Source organism: Hevea brasiliensis, chromosome 11 (genome assembly GCF_030052815.1).
Source record: "Hevea brasiliensis isolate MT/VB/25A 57/8 chromosome 11, ASM3005281v1, whole genome shotgun sequence".
NCBI classification, from domain to species: Eukaryota; Viridiplantae; Streptophyta; class Magnoliopsida; order Malpighiales; family Euphorbiaceae; genus Hevea; species Hevea brasiliensis.
In genome coordinates this window covers 72507143-72527142 of record NC_079503.1, presented here as the reverse complement: position 1 = coordinate 72527142, position 20000 = coordinate 72507143, and the positions used below count along the sequence as shown (strand labels likewise).

General features: G+C 37.9%; 3 non-coding genes and 2 pseudogenes across 3 annotated transcripts; 2 read left to right on the top strand and 3 right to left on the bottom strand.

Annotated features, from left to right (window-relative positions):
- The window catches only part of LOC131170442 (photosystem I P700 chlorophyll a apoprotein A2-like), a 2184-nt pseudogene extending 1580 nt beyond the window's left edge, over positions 1-604 (bottom strand).
- Positions 605-629: 25 nt separating this feature from the next.
- On the bottom strand, positions 630-3737 carry LOC131170269 (photosystem I P700 chlorophyll a apoprotein A1-like; annotated as a pseudogene).
- Positions 3738-16870: 13133 nt separating this feature from the next.
- On the top strand, positions 16871-16957 carry TRNAS-GGA (transfer RNA serine (anticodon GGA)). The gene has a single exon. It is a non-coding gene; the product is annotated as a tRNA-Ser (tRNA).
- Positions 16958-18255: 1298 nt separating this feature from the next.
- Positions 18256-18328, bottom strand: TRNAT-UGU (transfer RNA threonine (anticodon UGU)). Its single transcript has one exon. It is a non-coding gene; the product is annotated as a tRNA-Thr (tRNA).
- A 1451-nt stretch (positions 18329-19779) lies between these two features.
- On the top strand, positions 19780-19852 carry TRNAF-GAA (transfer RNA phenylalanine (anticodon GAA)). The gene has a single exon. It is a non-coding gene; the product is annotated as a tRNA-Phe (tRNA).
- The last annotated feature ends 148 nt before the right edge of the window (positions 19853-20000 follow it).

Below are 20000 nucleotides of genomic sequence, written 5' to 3'. Positions count from 1 at the left end.
ACGTATTCCCCGGGAGGCGGGAATAGCGACATGGACTAAATGTCCTATCCAAGCCAAAGAGCTTACTCGAATAGTCACGACAAATGATGATTGAGGCAGATTCGACATTTTGAACCACGAAACGCTCGGTTTCCATTTTCGTTGTAGGTGTAACCAACCCCTAGTAAGGCTAGAGGCGAAAGAAATAATAGAAAAAGAGCTCCAATATAAAGATCTTCATTAGTCGTAAACCGATTGTATACCACCATTGATAAACACCGAATAAGCGATATTCATCGGGCAGAGCACCCCCTCGAGTAAAAGCTTCCACGGCGGTTGACCAAAATGAGGATCCCAAATTGCATGAGCAATAGGTCTTACATGTAAAGGGTCTTGTACCCATGCTTCAAAATTTCCTTGCCAAGCTACATGAAAGAGATTTAGAAAGTCCACGAGAAAAATTATTGCTAATTGCTCAAGTGAGAAGCAAAAATATTACGATAAAGACGTTCCTCCGTAATATCATCATGACTCTCGAAGTCATGCGCGGTAATACCAAACCAAATCTGACGAGTAGTGGGGTCTGAGCTAAGCCTTGGCTAAACCTTGGAAATCTTAATGCCATAATGCCTTTCAAATCCTCCTAGCCATTATCCTCTGCAATAATTCTTGCTAAGAAGAATGCCCATGTTGTGGCAATTCCACCCGGAAGGTAATGGGTTACTCCTACAAAGACGTCCTTGTATAATGCTCAAGGCTCTAGGTGAGTAGCAGGAGCAACTTTTAATTTATTATGAGCCCAAACGATTAATTCAATAAGTTCTTGCCAATAACCACGACCATTGAATAGAAACATTAAACTAAAAGCCCATACAAAATGAGCACCTAGGAAAAAAGGCCATATGCGGATAATGAAGAACCATAAGACTGAATTACAGGATGCTCGTGCCCATAAGAAATCACGGAGCCATCCATTAATAGTAATGGAACTCTGTGCAAAGTTTCCTCCCGTGATATGAGTTACCACCTCTTGATCACTTATACTACCCCAAACATCATTGCATTTTCCAACCGAAATGGAATATTACTACCGAAATGGAATTGTACATCCAAAATAGCCCTAAGAAGACATGATCCCAAGCGGATACTTGACATATTCCCCTCTTCCAAGTCCGTCACAAGGAAAGCGAAAACCAAGATTTGCTTTATCAGGTATCAAGCGAGAGTGCGGGCAAATAGAACTCGTTTGAAGTATCAATACCGTCACATGAATCGTAAATGCATGAATGTGATGTACCAAAAATCAGCGGTTCCTAATGGAATCGGTAACAAAAGCAACCTTGCCACCAATCGCCACTAAATCACCACCCCCAAGTTAAAGCGGTGCTTCTTTGTTGCACTGGAGGCCGTTGCACCAGTGCTAAAGCATGGGTGTTTTGTATCCATTGAGCAAAGACAGTTGTAATTGTATAGCAATATCTGAAAACATATCTTGAGGGCACCCTAAAGCGTTCATGGTATCATTATGAATATATAAACCAAAAGCGTGAAAGCCTAAAAATATACATACCAGTTGAGATGTGATATGATTGCATCACGATGCCTAAGGACACGATCTAATAGATCGTTGTATCGAGTAGTTGGATCATAGTCTCTTACCATAAAAATGGTGCATACGCAGCAGCACCAACTATGAGAAATCCAACAATCCACATGTGATGTGTGAACAATGACAGTTGTGTACCATAATCGATAGCTAGATATGGATAAGGGGCATGGAATACATATGGTGAGCTACAACAATGGTTAAAGAACCTAACATAGCTAGGTTAAGAGATAATTGAGCATGCCATGACGTTGTTAGGATCTCATATAGGCCTTTATGGCCCTGACACGTAAATGGACCTTTATGAGCCTCTAAAATATCTTTTATACCATGACCAATGGCCCGATTAGTCCTATACATGTGACCCGCTATCAAGAAAAGAATTGCAATAGCTAAATGATGGTGTGCGATGTCGGTCATTGTAGACCCCCGATCCTGGATCTAATCCTCCACGAAAAGTAAGAAAGTCCGACTATGGGGTTGCTCCTCAAAGCGGGATAAAGTTGAGCTAAAAGATCCGATTCAAGATAAATTCATGAGGAAGTGGGATTTCTTTAGGATCCACTCAGCGTTTAGAAATTGGTTAATTGGTAAAGATACATGTACTTGATGTCCCGCCCAAGAAAGAGACCCAAGTCCTAGTAGCCCGCTAAATGGTGATTCAACATAGATTCTACATCTTGGAACCAAGCCAATTTTGGAGCGACTTTGTGATAATGGAACCAACCACAAAAAGCATTAAGGTGCAAAGACCAATGCACCAATTGCGGTACAATACGATTGTAATTCACTAGTTATTCGGATGCTCTCCAAATCTAAAAAAATCGGAAGTTATTTGTATTCCTGAAACCCCGCCCACATCGCCATTCAATATTTCTTGGCCCACTATTGGCCAAACCACTTGGGCGCTAGGTCCAATGTGAGTAGGATCGCTTAGCCATGCTTCATAATTGGAAAAACGAGCCTTTGTGGAAATACATGCCACTCGGCCAAAGAAAGATGATGGAGAGTTGGTGAAATGAGCACTAAATACTTTCAGAAATCTCCTCCAAATCACTGGTATGGCTATCGAAATCGTGATCATCAACATGTAGGTTCCATATCCAAGTGGTAGTATCAGTCCTTTAGCTATTGTTCTTGAGAAATGACCTGTCCGCCCATTCCTCGAAAGAAGTTTTGATGGGATCCCTATCTACCAAAATTTTTACTTCAGTTCCGTGAGCGAATAATCATTGAGTCCTCCTCTTTCCTGACAACACATATAAAGAGACGCCAATAGTCAAGAAAAGTAATTAGTGAACTTATGAGAGATGCTTAGAATTAGTTTCTTTCTTTTCTATCTCTCATTTATATAGTTTCTTTAGTTATTCACTAGAGCAATTATGATTTGGAAGTCGATCCAGGCAAGTGTTCGAATCTATTATGACATACCCACGGCGCTCAACGGACCTTTTGGGCTTTGAATTAATGCAAAAACAATTTTTTGTGCAACCTAGTATATTCCTATCTTAATTAAAAGTTTCAAGCGGAGACTACTTTACTTTATTTATGTTTTACTTTACATAGAACATATTACTATTACTCTATTCCAAATCAAAGTAGAGGTCATTACTAAGAGACATTAGGGATCTATTCTATTTTTAGGCATTTCAAGGTTTCTTTTATTTGTTTTAATACTTGTAAAAGAAAAAATATAGAAAATATACATTCTTTCTTGTTTATATCATGTATCATTTATTCCTATTGTATCGTTTATTCCTATGAAATACCGGACAAAGGGGATGATCTTAGAAGTGGTATAATGAAATTCATGAAATTCTTTGATTGGTTCTTCCCGGAGAAACAATCATTTTATTATTTGATAGGGATAACAAACAATTAATTATAACAAATTTGTTATAAGAAATATAAAAATGTAACAAATACTAAAAAAAAAACTAAATAATAAATACAAAGAGAGTGCTCTTATCTTATTCGAAACGCCTTGTGATTTTCAACCAATTCTGCGCTTCAATATAATTTCCGGGAGTAAGCGCTATAGCTTGTTTCCAATACTCCGCGGCTTGATCGAACCAAGCCTTCGCAATTTCAGAATCTCCCTGCCGAATGGCCTGTTCTCCTCGGTCAGAATAGGCAAGCAAATTCCTTCCATTTGAACCGTACTTGAGAGTTTCCTACCTCATACGGCTCAGTAGTCAATTCTTTTGGTGTCCCACTTTTTTTTTTCTCGAGTTAACCAAAAAGGGTTAATTACATAAGTTTCAAACTTGTTTTCGATTAATAATCAGTTTTATCTTTTCTCCCACCTTCAGAAGAATAAAGCGTAGCTTTTCTACTATCGTTAGAATTTTCTGAAAGGTAACTATCTCGGTTTTATATATAAATATATATAGAATCTTTGAAAAAGACCTTCCCTCATAAGAAAGACTTACTATCTTTGGGATCTGATGCTATACCGCTGCTCAATACTTTAGGGGACCGACTCTGTTACATAAGTTGATTCTTAACTTTTGTCTCATATTATGACATAAGTAATGTAACACCCTCCCGGTAGCAACTCCGTACATTCTACTGTTCCGGTGACCGGTGTCGGTCCGGACGGCTAGAACGTCCGGAAAAATATTTAAACTAAAGTCAGGAACCATGATTAACTAAAATATTAATAAGAAAAATTTAGTAAAAATTTTAGAAATAAAATACAATCAAGTCAAATGAGCCGGTGCCCAAGCGATGATGGGTAACCCAGAGGGAAGTTGCGGTTCTCGCAACTAGGAGCCCTAGACCCGGGGAAAAATTCATAAAATAATTTTTGGGAATCCAGAGAAGGGTCATTGAGGTTCCTATGGCATTAGAATGCCAAGAAAATATTTAGAAAAATTTTTCAATCGGTACAGACAATTTTGACCCGTTAAGCCAAAAGGAGGGCATTTTGGTCATTTCGCCTTCAGAGGTGATTTTTGGCCGACTTGTCCAATTGAGTAAATAATTATTATGACATAAAATATGAATTAATGTTAATAAAAAACTAATTTAAAGTTAGTAGAAAAGAAAAGAAAAGAAAAATCAATATAATGCAAATTATGACATCATTATGATGTCATTTAAAGGTTCCCACCAATCACAATTAAACAACCATTTAATTAACTAATCAAAGAGACAAAAAAAGACCAAAGAAATTAAAAAAGAAAATAGCCATCTTCTTCCCCAAATTCCAGCCGCACCATAGCCAAGGAAATCCTCCATTTTTCTTCTTCATTCAAGCTTGAAAATCTCTCAAACCTCACCCCAAAACCCTAAGTCACCTTCACTAAAACTTATCCACACACTCTAAGGAAGCTCTAGGCAGCCTAGAAAAGGAAAGAAAGTGAAGTCAAGCTTGGGAAAATTCTGCCCTACAAGAGGTTAGTGCCTATTATGTATACATCTTTCTCTTTCCATGTTAGAGACCTAAAATAAGTAAGAATTTGTAAATTAAGTGGATAAAATCTATGTGTATGTATATCCTAGAATTTGGCAGCCCTAAGGAAGGAACAAGATTGAGTGTTTTTGATGGACTTGAAGTGAACTAGAGATCATGTTTAAAGTATATAAATATAAGGATAATGAATTAGTTAGTTAACTAAGGTAACTTGTGTGAACCTTGAATTTGAGCTAGGGTTTGGGAGTGAAATTTGGACTTGGCTTATGAAATGATGAGTGAACATTCTAATGGTCAATTAGTGATCATTTGAGGTAAGTTGACCATAATTTGAAGTGAACTAGAGTGTTACAAACTGAAATGGTATGCTGCCTAGTGAGGGCAGCAGGTGAGGCTGTGATTCCAGCCCACTTGGACAACCATAACTTTGGCTGTGTAGGTTCAATTGGTGTTTGGCCAATTGGACATGAAACTAGACATATAATGGCACAATATTTCTGAAGAAACCATGCCCAAAAGACCAAAGCAAGTGGACCAAAAATTGGCCCCAATCCGTATACCCTGAAATCAGATTCTGCAGAATGACCAAATGAATAGTAGCTGTTCATTTGGCCATAACTCACTGTAGAATGGCCCAATTGGCCTGAAATTTTTACAGAAACAAGATAAGATATAGACAAACAACTTTCATTAAGAAACCTACCCCAAATTATGACAGAACCTATCCAACAAGGCAGTGGAAGTCACTGTTCACTGCACTGTAGATATGGTCAATTCTGCAGTTTTGCAATCCGGCCAGCTGTGGTTTTTGGACCATATCTGGAGCTAAAAAACTCCAAATGGAGTGATTCAAAAAAATAAATTCAACTAGACAAAATAAGGAACAACTTTTATGTTTACCATTTCCTCAAATATCCACTGTAACAGTCACTAATGGAACAGTAAAGTTGGGGTGCAAAAACTGAAAATTCTGCTCCCTTAGTGCTAAGCTTAGAAATGGTATTGGTGATTAATTCCAACAAGTTTTAAATGCAAAATGTGGTACATTGGGAGTGTTAAAACCAATGCACCTATTTTCTATCCAAAAGTCAACATTTTTGTTGACTAATGAAGTGAATAGTGACACCAAAACTTGAAATTCAAAAATTGAAGAATTCAAAAGTATCAAATGCCCTAGTATACCTAACAAGATTGGTTTGGATAGTTTGGCATGCCAATAGGGTTCAGTTAGCAGTACTGCACATGGCATTATGCCATTCTGTGATTTCATGGCTTTTAGCCATTCTGACCTTGTGTTGATATTTGGCCTTGTGCCTATTGTCATTACAGCTTATTAGCTGTTCTGTTGCACACCGGGAGATGCACATGTGACCGATGGTGTGACGGCCCGAGGTACTAGATACCCAGTGCCAGTTTACCCGTTTATCCAGTCCAGTCGTCCAGTATAGGTTACTTGGGCAACCAAATGAATGAAAGTGGACAAAGTTAACGAAATAAATGGATATACAAATACAAAACAAATAAGACATATACATTCAATGCATATGTATTTCAGTTATTTCTTTCTATTTTATTATTTGCACCACTAAGCATTATTGCTTAGCGCGTTGCTTTTACCACGCGTAGGTTCTGGAGATACTGACCTAGAGCCCAGTAGACCACAGACTGGGTGAGACCTCCTGCAGCTCTGCATAGTGTTCGTGTCACCTCACCTTCTACAGTGCATTGGTAGGACAATAGGTTTCATTTTGGTATTTTGTAACTAACTTTTATTTTCATATATGTAATTGAACTTATGTAATGTATTTTGATGTTCATGTAAATAATGAAAATTTTGGTTATGAATGTAAAATTTGAGTATTTATTTATTGCTTGTATATGAATATCATGAGAAATGAATGTTTGAGTAATGGAAAGGTTGTTGAAAATCATGTTGAGACTTTGTTGATAAAATGGAGTTGGGATTGTTTGGAAATGATTTTGTAAGTGTTTTTCACAGGTTCCGAAGAACTATTTTCTCCATTTTTAGCCGGTACTCTGCCGGATTTTCTATAAAATTTTCGGAACCCCAAATAAATTATAATTTCAATAAATGACTTAAATAAATAATATTTCACAAGTTATATTCAAAACCATGATAAAAATTAATTAAGGTAAAATAGAGTGTGCCGGTACACCGTGTGACATTGCTTACTCGGATATACTGTACACGGGTAAGGGGTGTCACATTTAGTGGTATCAGAGCACGGTTTAGGCGTTTCTGGGCCTAGATTGAGTCCATACCATGCATTGCATTTGTAAGAGTCGAGGTGACACTAATGCAGATTTGTTTGTCTTTGTTATTTTGAATAGGATATGGACCCTACATCTCAGAGGGCAGTTGAGGAGGAAGTGGAGAGTCATGCTCCACCTGCAGCAGCTGAGACTGGGGGTATGGGATAACCTGCTCCACCAGCTCAAGCAGAGCCTGCTCAACCCCCACAGGCCGTGTTCCAACAAATGGTCGAATTCTTCAAACAAATGGCTGGGGTAATGTCACCACCACCACCACCTCCACAACCAAAATCACACCTGGAAAAATTGAGAAAGTTTGGAGCAGTGGACTTCTTTGGCAAGAGAGAAGATGATTCTGTTGCAGCTAAAAATTGGTTGAACAGAACAGGCAGAGTTTTAAAACAACTCCACTGCACTCCAGAGCAAAACTTGGAATCTACTGTATCTCTGCTGCAAGACGATGCATATGAATGGTGGGATACTGTGTCCAGTGAAGTACAGCCAGAAATAGTAACTTGGGACTTCTTCCTCTCTGAATTTAAGAAGAAATATGTGGGTAGTGTATACCTGGAAGAGAGAAGAAGAGAGTTCATTAATTTGAGGCAGAGACAGATGTCAGTGGCCGAGTATGAGAAGGAATTCGTCAGATTGAGCCACTACGGAAGGGAGATAGTCCCTAATGAAGCTGAAAGGTGTAAGAGATTTGAAGAAGGATTAAATGATAATATAAAGATCATGATCACTGCCTTGGGAATCACTGATTTCACCAAGTTAGTGGAAGCTGCAATAAAGGTTGAAAAGGTAAGAATAAGTGAGCAAACCAGAAGAGAGAGACAGCAGAAGAGGGGCCCAGGTCAGTCTAGTTCATCTCCTGCATTCGGGAAGAAGTTCAAGGGTCCACCTGCACAGAGTTCAGGTCAGCCACAAGGTTAGGGTCAGTCTCAGGGGCCCAGGCCACAGTTTAGCCCTAGGAGAGGTCAGTCCACACCATCAGTGGGCAGCTCTCCAGGGATGGGGTTCAGGGGACCAGCCCCAGCATCTTCTGCATGTCCACACTATTTGAAATGGCATAAGGGGGAGTGTTGGAGAGTGACTGGTGCCTGCTTAAGATGTGGGTCAACAGAGCATCAGTTGAAGAACTGTCCACGCAGAACTACTACAGCTGCTCCAACACAAGCAGACAGACCTATTCCTGCATCACAAAGGGGTAGGAAATCTGGCAAATCTGAGGCAGTGGGACCATCTCAGAGGCCTGCATCTGAGCCAGCAGAGAGGCCTGATAACAGACCACCTGCCAGAGCTTACGCCATGAGAGCTCAGGAAGAGCAAGATGCCTCGGACGTCATCAGGGGTACGTTCTCCCTCTACAATACACCTGTGCATGCATTGGTGGATCCAGGATCCAGTCATTCATACATCTGCATCAACCTACCCGTAGAAAGGGGGATACTAGTAGGGGAGAGTGACCAAGACATTCTGGTCACTAATCCATTGGGCCACAGTGTAGTGGTGAACAAAGTGTACAAGGGTTGCCCGTTAAAGATTCAGGGGTGTGAATTCTTGGCAGACCTGATTGAGTTGCCCTTCCACGAGTTTGACGTGATTTTGGGAATGGACTGGTTGTCATGTCATCAGGCAATAGTTGATTGCAAATTGAAGAGAATTTCTCTGAAAACTTTTGAGGGTAATGAGATCACGGTTGTGGGTGAAAGGACAGATTTCCTGTCCAATGTTATCTCAGCCACAGTTGCAAGAAGAATGATGAGAAAAGGCTGTGAAGCCTACCTAGCACATGTGGTGGATACTAGGCAGGCTAAGCCAAACTTGAGTGATATACCCACAGTAAGAGACTTCCTAGAGGTATTTCCTGAAGAATTGCCTAGTTTTCCACCAGAAAGGGAAGTCGAATTTGCTATAGAGACACTGCTGGGTACAGCACCCATTTCCATTGCTCCTTATAGGATGGCACCCACTGAATTGAGGGAGTTAAAAACTCAGTTGCAAGAGTTGCTTGATAAGGGGTTCATACGCCCCAATGTGTCACCATGGGGAGCTCCAGTGCTGTTTGTGAAAAAGAAGGATGGGACTTTGAGGCTTTGCATTGATTACTGGCAGTTGAATAAAGTGACTGTGAAGAACAAATATCCGTTGCCTAGAATTGATGATCTGTTTGATCAGTTGAAGGGAGCAGGAGTATTTTCTAAGATTGATCTCAAATCAGGGTATCATCAGTTGAGGGTGAAGGATGCAGATGTGCCAAAGACTGCATTCAGGACCCGATATGGGCATTATGAGTTTCTAGTGATGCCCTTTGGCCTAACAAATGCACCAGCTGCATTCATGGACCTTATGAACCGTATCTTCCATCCACACTTAGATCGGTTCGTAATGGTCTTTATTGACGATATTTTGGTGTATTCCAAGACCAGAGAAGAACATGATGAGTATTTGAGGATTATTCTGCAAACCCTGAGAGAAAAGAAGCTGTATGCTAAGTTGTCCAAGTGTGACTTTTGGTTGAATGAGATTGCATTCCTTGGACACATAGTGTCAGCTGATGGGATTAGGGTGGATCCCAAGAAAATAGAAACAGTGATGGAATGGGAGCCTCCCAGGAATACAACTAAGGTCAGAAGTTTCTTGGGGCTAGCTAGGTATTACAGGAGATTTGTGAAGGGATTTTCCTTAATAGCTGCTCCAATGACCAAGTTGTTACACAAGAATGTCATATTTGATTGGAATGACAAGTGTCAGACCAGTTTTAAGAAGTTGAAGGCTATGTTGACAGAGGCACCAGTGTTAACACAGCCAGTGTCAGGAAAGGACTTTGTGGTCTACAGTGATGCCTCACATAATGGGCTAGGGTGTGTATTGATGCAAGAGGGAAAAGTGATCACCTATGCTTCCAGGCAGTTAAGGCCACATGAACAGAACTACCCTACCCATGATCTAGAGCTTGCAGCAATTATCTTCACACTGAAGATATGGAGGCATTACTTGTATGGTGAAAAGTGCTACATTTACACAGACCACAAAAGTCTAAAATATTTGCCAACTCAGAAGGAGCTCAACCTTAGACAGAGACGATGGATTGAGTTCCTGAAGGACTATGATTGTGTAATTGACTACCATCCTAGGAAGGCAAATGTAGTTGCTGATGCTTTGAGCAGAAAATCCATGACAGCTTTGAGATCATTGAATGCCCGTCTATCTTTGGTTCGAGATGGAGCTATTTTGGCTGAGTTGCAAGTGAGGGCAAACCTGTTACAGCAGATTTTAGATGGGCAGAAGGTAGATGAGAAGCTAATGGCTATTATGAGCAAAATCTCAGAGGGAAAAGCAACTGACTATGAGGTGAAAGCAGATGGGTGTCTGTATTACAAAGGAAGATTGTGTGTACCAGATGATGGGGAATTGAAGGCCAGTATTCTAAAAGAAGCACACACCAGTGTATATGCTATGCACACAGGAAGTACAAAGATGTATCATGATCTGAAACTTCAGTATTGGTGGCCTGGTATGAAGAAGGACATAGCTGACTATGTGACTAAATGCTTAACATGTCAGCAAGTCAAGGCAAAACATCAAGTTCCATCAGGATTGCTACAGCCTATACGCATACCTGAATGGAAATGGGATCGTGTCACCATGGATTTTGTAAGTGGTCTACCTCTCACCCAGAAGAAACATGATGCAGTATGGGTGATAGTGGATAGATTGACGAAGTCAGCACACTTTCTACCAGTTAGGACTGACTACTCACTGGAGAAGTTAGCAGAATTGTATATTAGTGAGATAGTTAGACTGCATGGAATCCCACTTTCCATCATATCTGATCGAGACCCAAGGTTTACATCGAGATTTTGGAAGAATTTGCATGAGTCCTTGGGTACACAACTCCACTTCAGCACAGCTTTCCATCCTCAGACGGATGGGCAATCAGAAAGAGTAATACAGGTAAACAATTGAAACCAATTAAACAAATACACATATTGAATTGAAATGATAAAAATAACATGAAATATATGTCAGGTCCTTGAGGATATGCTGAGGAGTTGTGTCATTGAGTTTGAGGGAAGTTGGGATAGATACCTCCCACTGGCAGAATTTGCATACAACAATAACTACCAAGCTAGCATCCAAATGGCCCCATATGAAGCATTGTATGGGAGAAAATGTAGAACTCCAGTGTGCTGGACTGAATTGGGTGAAGACAAACTGGTAGGCCCAGACTTGGTGAAACAGACTGAAGAGAAAGTGAAACTAATCAAAGCTAATCTAAAGGTTGCCTCAGATAGACAGAAATCTTATGCCGACCTGAAGAGAAAAGAAATAGAATATGCGGTTGGCGATAAAGTGTTCCTCAAGGTGTCACCATGGAAGAAAGTACTGAGGTTTGGAAGAAAAGGTAAGTTGAGCCCTAGGTTCATTGGCCCATATGAAGTCATTGAACGTGTGGGTCCAGTGGCCTATAGGCTAGCTTTACCACCAGAGCTGGACAAGATCCACAATGTGTTCCACGTGTCTATGCTAAGAAGATACCGCTCAGATCCTTCACATGTCATCTCCAGGGAAGAAATTGAAATACAACCGGATTTGACATATGAAGAAGAACCTCTACAGATTCTGGCTCGGGAAGTAAAAGAGTTGAGGAACAAGCAGATTCCACTGGTGAAAGTGCTTTGGAGGCACCACAACACCGAGGAGGCAACTTGGGAAAGTGAAGAAATGATGAGGCAACAGTTCCCTCAACTGTTTGCATCAGGTAAATTTCGAGGACGAAATTTAAATTAGAGGGGAAGAGTTGTAACACCCTCCCGGAAGCAACTCCGTACATTCTACTGTTCCGGTGACCGGTGTCGGTCCGGACAGCTAGAACGTCCGAAAAAATATTTAAACTAAAGTCAGGAACCATGATTAACTAAAATATTAATAAGAAAAATTTAGTAAAAATTTTAGAAATAAAATACAACCAAGTCAAATGAGCCGGTGCCCAAGCGATGGGTAACCCAGAGGGAAGTTGCGGTTCTCGCACCTAGGAGCCCTAGACCCGGGGAAAAATTCATAAAATAATTTTTGGGACTCCAGAGAAGGGTCATTGAGGTTCCTATGGCATTAGAATGCTAAGAAAATATTTAGAAAAATTTTTCAATTGGTACAGACAATTTTGACCCGTTAAGCCAAACGGAGGGCATTTTGGTCATTTTGCCTTCAGAGGTGATTTTTGGCCGACTTGTCCAGTTGAGTAAATAATTATTATGACATAAAATATGAATTAATGTTGATGAAAAACTAATTTAAAGTTAGTAGAAAAGAAAAGAAAAGAAAAATCAATATAATGCAAATTATGACATCATTATGATGTCATTTAAAGGTTCCCACCAATCACAATTAAACAACCATTTAATTAACTAATAAAAGAGACAAAAAAAGACCAAAGAAATTAAAAAAGCAAACAGCCATCTTCTTCTCCAAATTCCAGCCGCACCATAGCCAAGGAAATCCTCCATTTTTCTTCTTCATTCAAGCTTGAAAATCTCTCAAACCTCACCCCAAAACCCTAAGTCACCTTCACTAAAACTTATCCACACACTCTAAGGAAGCTCTAGGCAGCCTAGAAAAGGAAAGAAAGTGAAGTCAAGCTTGGGAAAATTCTGCCCTACAAGAGGTTAGTGCCTATTATGCATACATCTTTCTCTTTCCATGTTAGAGACCTACAATAAGTAAGAATTTGTAAATTAAGTGGATAAAATCTATGTGTATGTATATCCTAGAATTCGGCAGCCCTAAGGAAGGAATAAGATTGAGTGTTTTTGATGGACTTGAAGTGAACTAGAGATCATGTTTAAAGTATATAAATATAAGGATAATGAATTAGTTAGTTAACTAAGGTAACTTGTGTGAACCTTGAATTTGAGCTAGGGTTTGGGAGTGAAATTTGGACTTGGCTTATGAAATGATGAGTGAACATTCTAATGGTCAATTAGTGACCATTTGAGGTAAGTTGACCATAATTTGAAGTGAACTAGAGTGTTACAAACTGAAATGGTATGCTGCCTAGTGAGGGCAGCAGGTGAGGCTGTGATTCCAGCCCACTTGGAAAGCCATAACTTTGGCTGTGAAGGTTCAATTGGTGTTTGGCCAATTGTACATGAAACTAGACATATAATGGCACAATTTTGCTGAAGAAACTATGCCCAAAAGACCAAAGCAAGTGGACCAAAAATTAGCCCTAATCCGGATACCCTGAAATCAGATTCTGCAGAATGACCAAATGAACAGTAACTGTTCATTTGGCCATAACTCACTGTAGAATGGCCCAATTGACCTGAAATTTTTACAGAAACAAGATAAGATATAGACAAACAACTTTCATGAAGAAAACTATCCCATATTATGACCAGAACCTATCCAACAAGGCAGTGGCAGTCACTGTTCACTGCACTGTAGATATGGTCAATTCTGCAGTTTTGCAATCCGGCCAGTTGTGATTTTTGGACCATATCTGGAGCTACAAAACTCCAAATGGAGTGATTCAAAAAAATAAATTCAACTAGACAAAATAAGGAACAACTTTCATGTTTACCATTTCCTCAAATTTCCACTGTAACAATCACTAATGCAACACTAAAGTTGGGGTGCAAAAACTGAAAATTCTTCTCCCTTAGTGCTAAGCTTAGAAATGGTATTGGTGATTAATTCCAATAAGTTTTAAATGCAAAATGTGGTACATTGGGAGTGTTAAAACCAATGCACCTATTTTCTATCCAAAAGTCAACATTTTTGTTGACTAATGAAGTGAATAGTGACACCAAAACTTGAAATTCAAAAATTGAAGAATTCAAAAGTATCAAATGCCCTAGTATACCTAACAAGATTGGTTTGGATAGTTTGGCATGCCAATAGGGTTCAGTTAGCAATACTGCACATGTCATTATGCCATTCTGTGATTTCATGGCTTTTAGCCATTCTGACCTTGTGTTGATATTTGGCCTTGTGCCTATTGTCATTCTGACTTATTAGCTGCTCATTTGCACACGAGAGATGCACATGTGACCGATGGTGTGACGGCGAGGTACTAGATACCCGGTGCGGTTACCCGTTTATCCATCCGATGCGTCAAAGATAGGTTACTTGGGCAACCAAATGAATGAAAGTGGACAAAGTTAACGAAATAAATGGATATACAAATACAAAACAAATAAGACATATACATTCAATGCATATTTATTTCGGTTATTTCTTTCTATTTTATTATTTGCACCACTAAGCATTATTACTTAGCGCGTTGCTTTTGCCACGCGTAGGTTCTGGAGATACTGACCTAGAGCCCAGTAGACCACAGACTGGGTGAGACCTCCTACAGCTCTGCATAGTGTCCGTGTCACCTCACCTTCTACAGTGCATTGGTAGAACACTAGGTTTCATTTTGGTATTTTGTAACTAACTTTTTTTTTCATATATGTAATTGAACTTATGTAATGTATTTTGATGTTCATGTAAATAATGAAAATTTTGGTTATGAATGTAAAATTTGAGTATTTATTTATTGCTTGTATATGAATATCATGAGAAATGAATGTTTGAGTAATGGAAAGGTTGTTGAAAATCATGTTGAGACTTTGTTGATAAAATGGAGTTGGGATTGTTTGGAAATGATTTTGGAAGTGTTTTTCACAGGTTCCGAAGAACTGTTTTCTCCATTTTTAGCCGGTACTCTGCCGGATTTTCTATAAAATTTTCGGAACCCCAAATAAATTATAATTTCAATAAATGACTTAAATAAATAATATTTCACAAGTTATATTCAAAACCATGATAAAAATTAATTAAGGTAAAATAGAGTGTGCCGGTACACCATGTGACATTGCTTACTCGGATATACTGTACATGGGTAAGGGTGGTCACAAGTAAGCAGTTCTTATTGTATCGGCCAAAAATCTCGCTAATTGATCTTTACGATGCTTCCTCTATCAATTAGATCCTTTATCCATAGAAAAAAGTATCTAGGCATATTTTTTTCTTCACATTTTGACTTCTACGAAGTTGCTTTTTTTGCTACAGCTGATAAAAATCGTTGTTTTGGACGATGCATATGTAGAAATCCTATTTCTAGTAAATTTTGTTCTTTTTTTTTTCTTTTTTCTTTCTATAGTGGAGATAGTCGCACGTAATGACAGATCACGGCCATATTATTTAAAGCTTGTGGTAAGAAGGGGTTTCGTTCTAGTGCCCGAAAATAATATTCCAAAGCTTTTGTGTGTTCTCCATTACTTGTGTGAATAAGGCCTATATTATAGAGTATATAACTTCGATCATAGGGATCAATTTCTAGCTGCATAGCTTCATAATAATTTTGTAAAGCTTCTGCATAATTTCCTTCGGATTGAGCAGACATTCGTTACGGTCGTCATTTGATTCAAAGAATCTCCGTTCCAGAACCGTACGTGAGATTTTCATCTCATACGGCTCCTCCCTTATGTTCATAATGAGAATAATACATAACATAGAATAAAAAGGGGAGTGAAATATTCTCATTATGAACTGAGCGGGTCTAGTGTTTTTACAAGAAATCTCTAGCCAACCTTCCTGCAAAAGATCTTTTCTTAACATCAAGCATGTTGATACTAGATAAAAATATTAAGTTAACTCCAACAATTTCTTTGTCCTCAATCTTCCTTAATTTCTAGGAACTAGTCACTTCAACAGTCTTCGATGGTTATACGGGTATCCAAAGTACGAACGAGATGGATGTTTGTTGTCCCAACCATTCCTCTTAGTCCCGATCCCAATAAAGAAATGGATAATTTCTAACAAAGTTTTTGCGTTGTTGATTCCTAGGCGTAGTGCTTCTTCCTCTATGCCGCCTATTGGTACTAGTGGGGTAGGGTTAACTTGCAATACAGAACCCATAGCCATAGGCATAGGTGTAACCTTTCGTTCAATGCTAGAATTGACAATTGAAGCATTTGAGGCTGCATTAATCGGGGATACCCGACAGAAGGAATTGTTTTATTTATAAACTTCACCTTCAACAAGCGTAGAGTTATTTCAAATCTTTCTATCCCGACTAATTTGTCTCTCTCCTAAGACTTGACAGTGGTAAATAAAAAAAATCAAATCACACCATCTCTGTAATAAGTAAATGCCTCTTTTTCTCCCAAAGTTGTCGGAATTATTCGTAATAAGATATTGGCTACAACTGAAAAAGTCTTATCAATAAAATTTCCAGTTATCCGAGATCTAGGCATAGGTAGCAATCCATTTTATAATTTCTTTTAATTACCTCTCATGAGAAAACGATCCCACAAAAAGTAGTTGTACAGTACAAAATAACATAAAAAACAGACTCAATTCATAAAAAAAAAAAAAAGATAGACCAATCATTCGAGTCGTTCCAATCTAATGATTTAAGCCGGTATAGATATCAAAAAAAGACGGAAGGGCTGTCTTCACAAACACGAATAAATATATATATCTTTATTGTTTTTAACAAAGAGTTTTTCACAAAAACAAAATTATCTTTACCTATCCAACAATCTAATATAAATGACTCGCGATTCACTCGGGTTCTGGGCCATAATCATTATGTAGGAGAGATGGCCGAGTGGTTCAAGGCGTAGCATTGGAATTGCTATGTAGGCTTTTGTTTACCGAGGGTTCGAATCCCTCTCTTTTCGTACCTTCACCTAATTTATCAATGTTATGAATCACAATGTATCAAATCACATAACAATGGATACCTTTATTCCAACAGTTAGACCTTTCCTTTATATAGATTCTCTATTCCTAATTTCTGCGGTACAGAAAATACTGGAAAAAATGGAAAGGAATGAAAATATCCCTATCGTTCTATGATATATGAATGGGAGAAAAATCTCTCGATCAAGCCCTTACTTTTGATTTCTTTACTTAGGCGACAAGGGGGCAAAATTATCCAAACCCTTGTTATTTTAGTTAGGTTTAAGTCTGACGAGAATAATATTCTACCACTAGTAATTCATTTATTTTCAAGCCAACCCATTTACTATCTATTATTTGATTGACCAATCCTTTATATTGGAATGGGTGAAGAGTCAAATGTTTTGGCAATTCCTCCTGGGGGGATGAATCAAGATAATTTTTAATCATAGCTCTAGATTTTTGTTCAGCCTTCGCTGTAATAATATCTCAGGGTTTGCAGTGATAACTTGGTATATCTACTATACGACCATTAACTAAAATATGTCTATGATTAACTAATTGGTGGGCTCGAGGATAGTTGACGCCATACCCAATCGAAAAAGGATGTTATCCAAACGCATTTCAAGTAATTGTAGTAAAACCTGACCTGTTGACCCTTTGGCTTTTGCGGCGATACGAACATATTTAAGTAATTATCGTTCTATAAGACCATAATGAAAACGCAATTTTTGAATATCTTCTAAACGAATACGATATTGAGATTTTTTACCGGAGCGTGATTGATTTCTAAGATCGCTCCCGACTTTAGGCCTTTTACTAGTTAGTCCCGGCAAAGCCCCCAGACGACGTATTTTTTTTAAACGAGGCCCTCGGTAACGTGACATAAAAACTCCTTATTTTCTTTTTATTGTTATTGAATTTTCAAAAACATAAATTAAAACTGAACTAAATTAAAACTGAACTAAAGGATAAATATGATAAATGAAGCAAAATCTACTATCTACTAAATTAGTATATTACAAATAATAATGAGTGGATTGTATCAATATCCGGACCTTATTCCTTATTGTATATATACCAATAATGTATATAGAAAAAAAAAAGGTTCTTTTCTTGTTCTTAATTTGTTCTGCAGAGATTTAACTACTCTAACCTTTATTCATATTATTCCTAATTGGAAGTTCCTACCACATAATAATCGGTCACCCTCGGAAAAAAGGGAAAGGGGCCTTTTCAATATTCTTTGATTTAAAAAAACATTATCAATTATGTAAAAATTAAGCAAATAGAGAAAAGCCAGCTATCGGAGTCGAACCGATGACCATCGCATTACAAATGCGATGCTCTAACCTCTGAGCTAAGCGGGCTTACATAACAGAAATTGTACATGTATAGGAATTTAGTAAACTAGTGGAATCTTGGCTATTAATTTTGTATTCTTTTCATTCTTAGTTATTAATAATTAATTATTATGAATATAGAAAAAAAAAAAAGAAAAAGAATTGATCGTTCGAGTATTCAAAATTGCACGAGAAAAAAAAAATGAGAGCAAGAAAAGTATATGTAATGAATGTGGTATATATACATCTATATTGAATTGCGGATAGAGAAATGATAGAATCATTTCTGATTAGACTAAATAAGGGTCTCTGATAGAGATAAAAGAAGATAGACAAGAAATAAAAAAATAAGAGGAAAGACTTTTTATAGGAATCGGTATCTAATGACTTCAACAGTTCCAGTAGAATAGAAATGAAAAAAGGGGGATAATAATAAGATCTTAATTTCAAAACAAAAAAAGAGGGGATATGGCGAAATTGGTAGACGCTACGGACTTAATTGGATTGAGCCTTGGTATGGAAACTTACTAAGTGATAACTTTCAAATTAAGAGAAACCCTGCATTAAAAGCGGGCAATCTGAGCCAAATCTGTTTTAGAAAACAAACAAAGTAATGACACAAAAAAAAAAAAGGTCGGGATAGGTGCAGAGACTCAATGGAAGCTGTTCTAATAAATGGAGTTGACTGCGTTGCATTAGTAAAGTAAAGAAATCCTTCCGTCAAAACTTCAGAAAGGATAACCGTATATACATACGTATACGTACTGAAATACTATCTCAAATGATTAAGATTAATTAAGATTAATAGGAGCCCAAATCCGTATTTTTTTTATCTTTATATGAAAAATGAAATAAAAACAAAATTGTTTTGAATTGATTCCAAGTTGAAGAAAGGGTTGAATATTAATTGATCAAATCATTCATTCCAAAGTCGGATAGATAACTGATTAATCGGACGAGAATAAAGATAGAGTCCCATTCTACATGTCAATATCGACAACAAGGAAATTTATAGTAAGAGGAAAATCCGTCGACTTTAGAAATCGTGAGGGTTCAAGTCCCTCTATCCCCAAAAAAGGCCCGCTCGACTCCCTAATTATTTTTATCCTATTCTCTCTTTTCGTTAACGGTTCAAATCTCATTATCTTTCTCATTCATTCGATTCTTTCACAAACATATCCAGGCTGGATTTATTTTCACAAGTCTTGTAATAGATATGATACACATACAAACGAACATCTTTGAGCAAAACAAGAATCCACATTGGGAATTGGAATGATTAATAATCAAAATCATTATTCGAACTGAAATTTACGAAGTCGTCTTTTTTTTTCTTTTTATTTTAAAAAAAGATACAAAACATTCCAGGTCTGGATAAGGCTTTTAGAATACTTTTTCTTCTTTTTTTTTTTACTTTTTTTTAATTGACATAGACCCAAGTCGTTTAGTAAAATGAGGAAGATGATGAGTCGAAAATGGTCGGGATAGCTCAGCTGGTAGAGCAGAGGACTGAAAATCCTCGTGTCACCAGTTCAAATCTAGTTCCTGGCATTGTGTATGAGTATCTATTCTACAACTTAATTAAATTAATTGATATAGATCTGATATAGATCGACATGTCTATTCATTAATAGTATAGATCATGATATATACTTAACTTATCCATCTAGATGTCTGTAGATAGAACCTTTTTAGATGA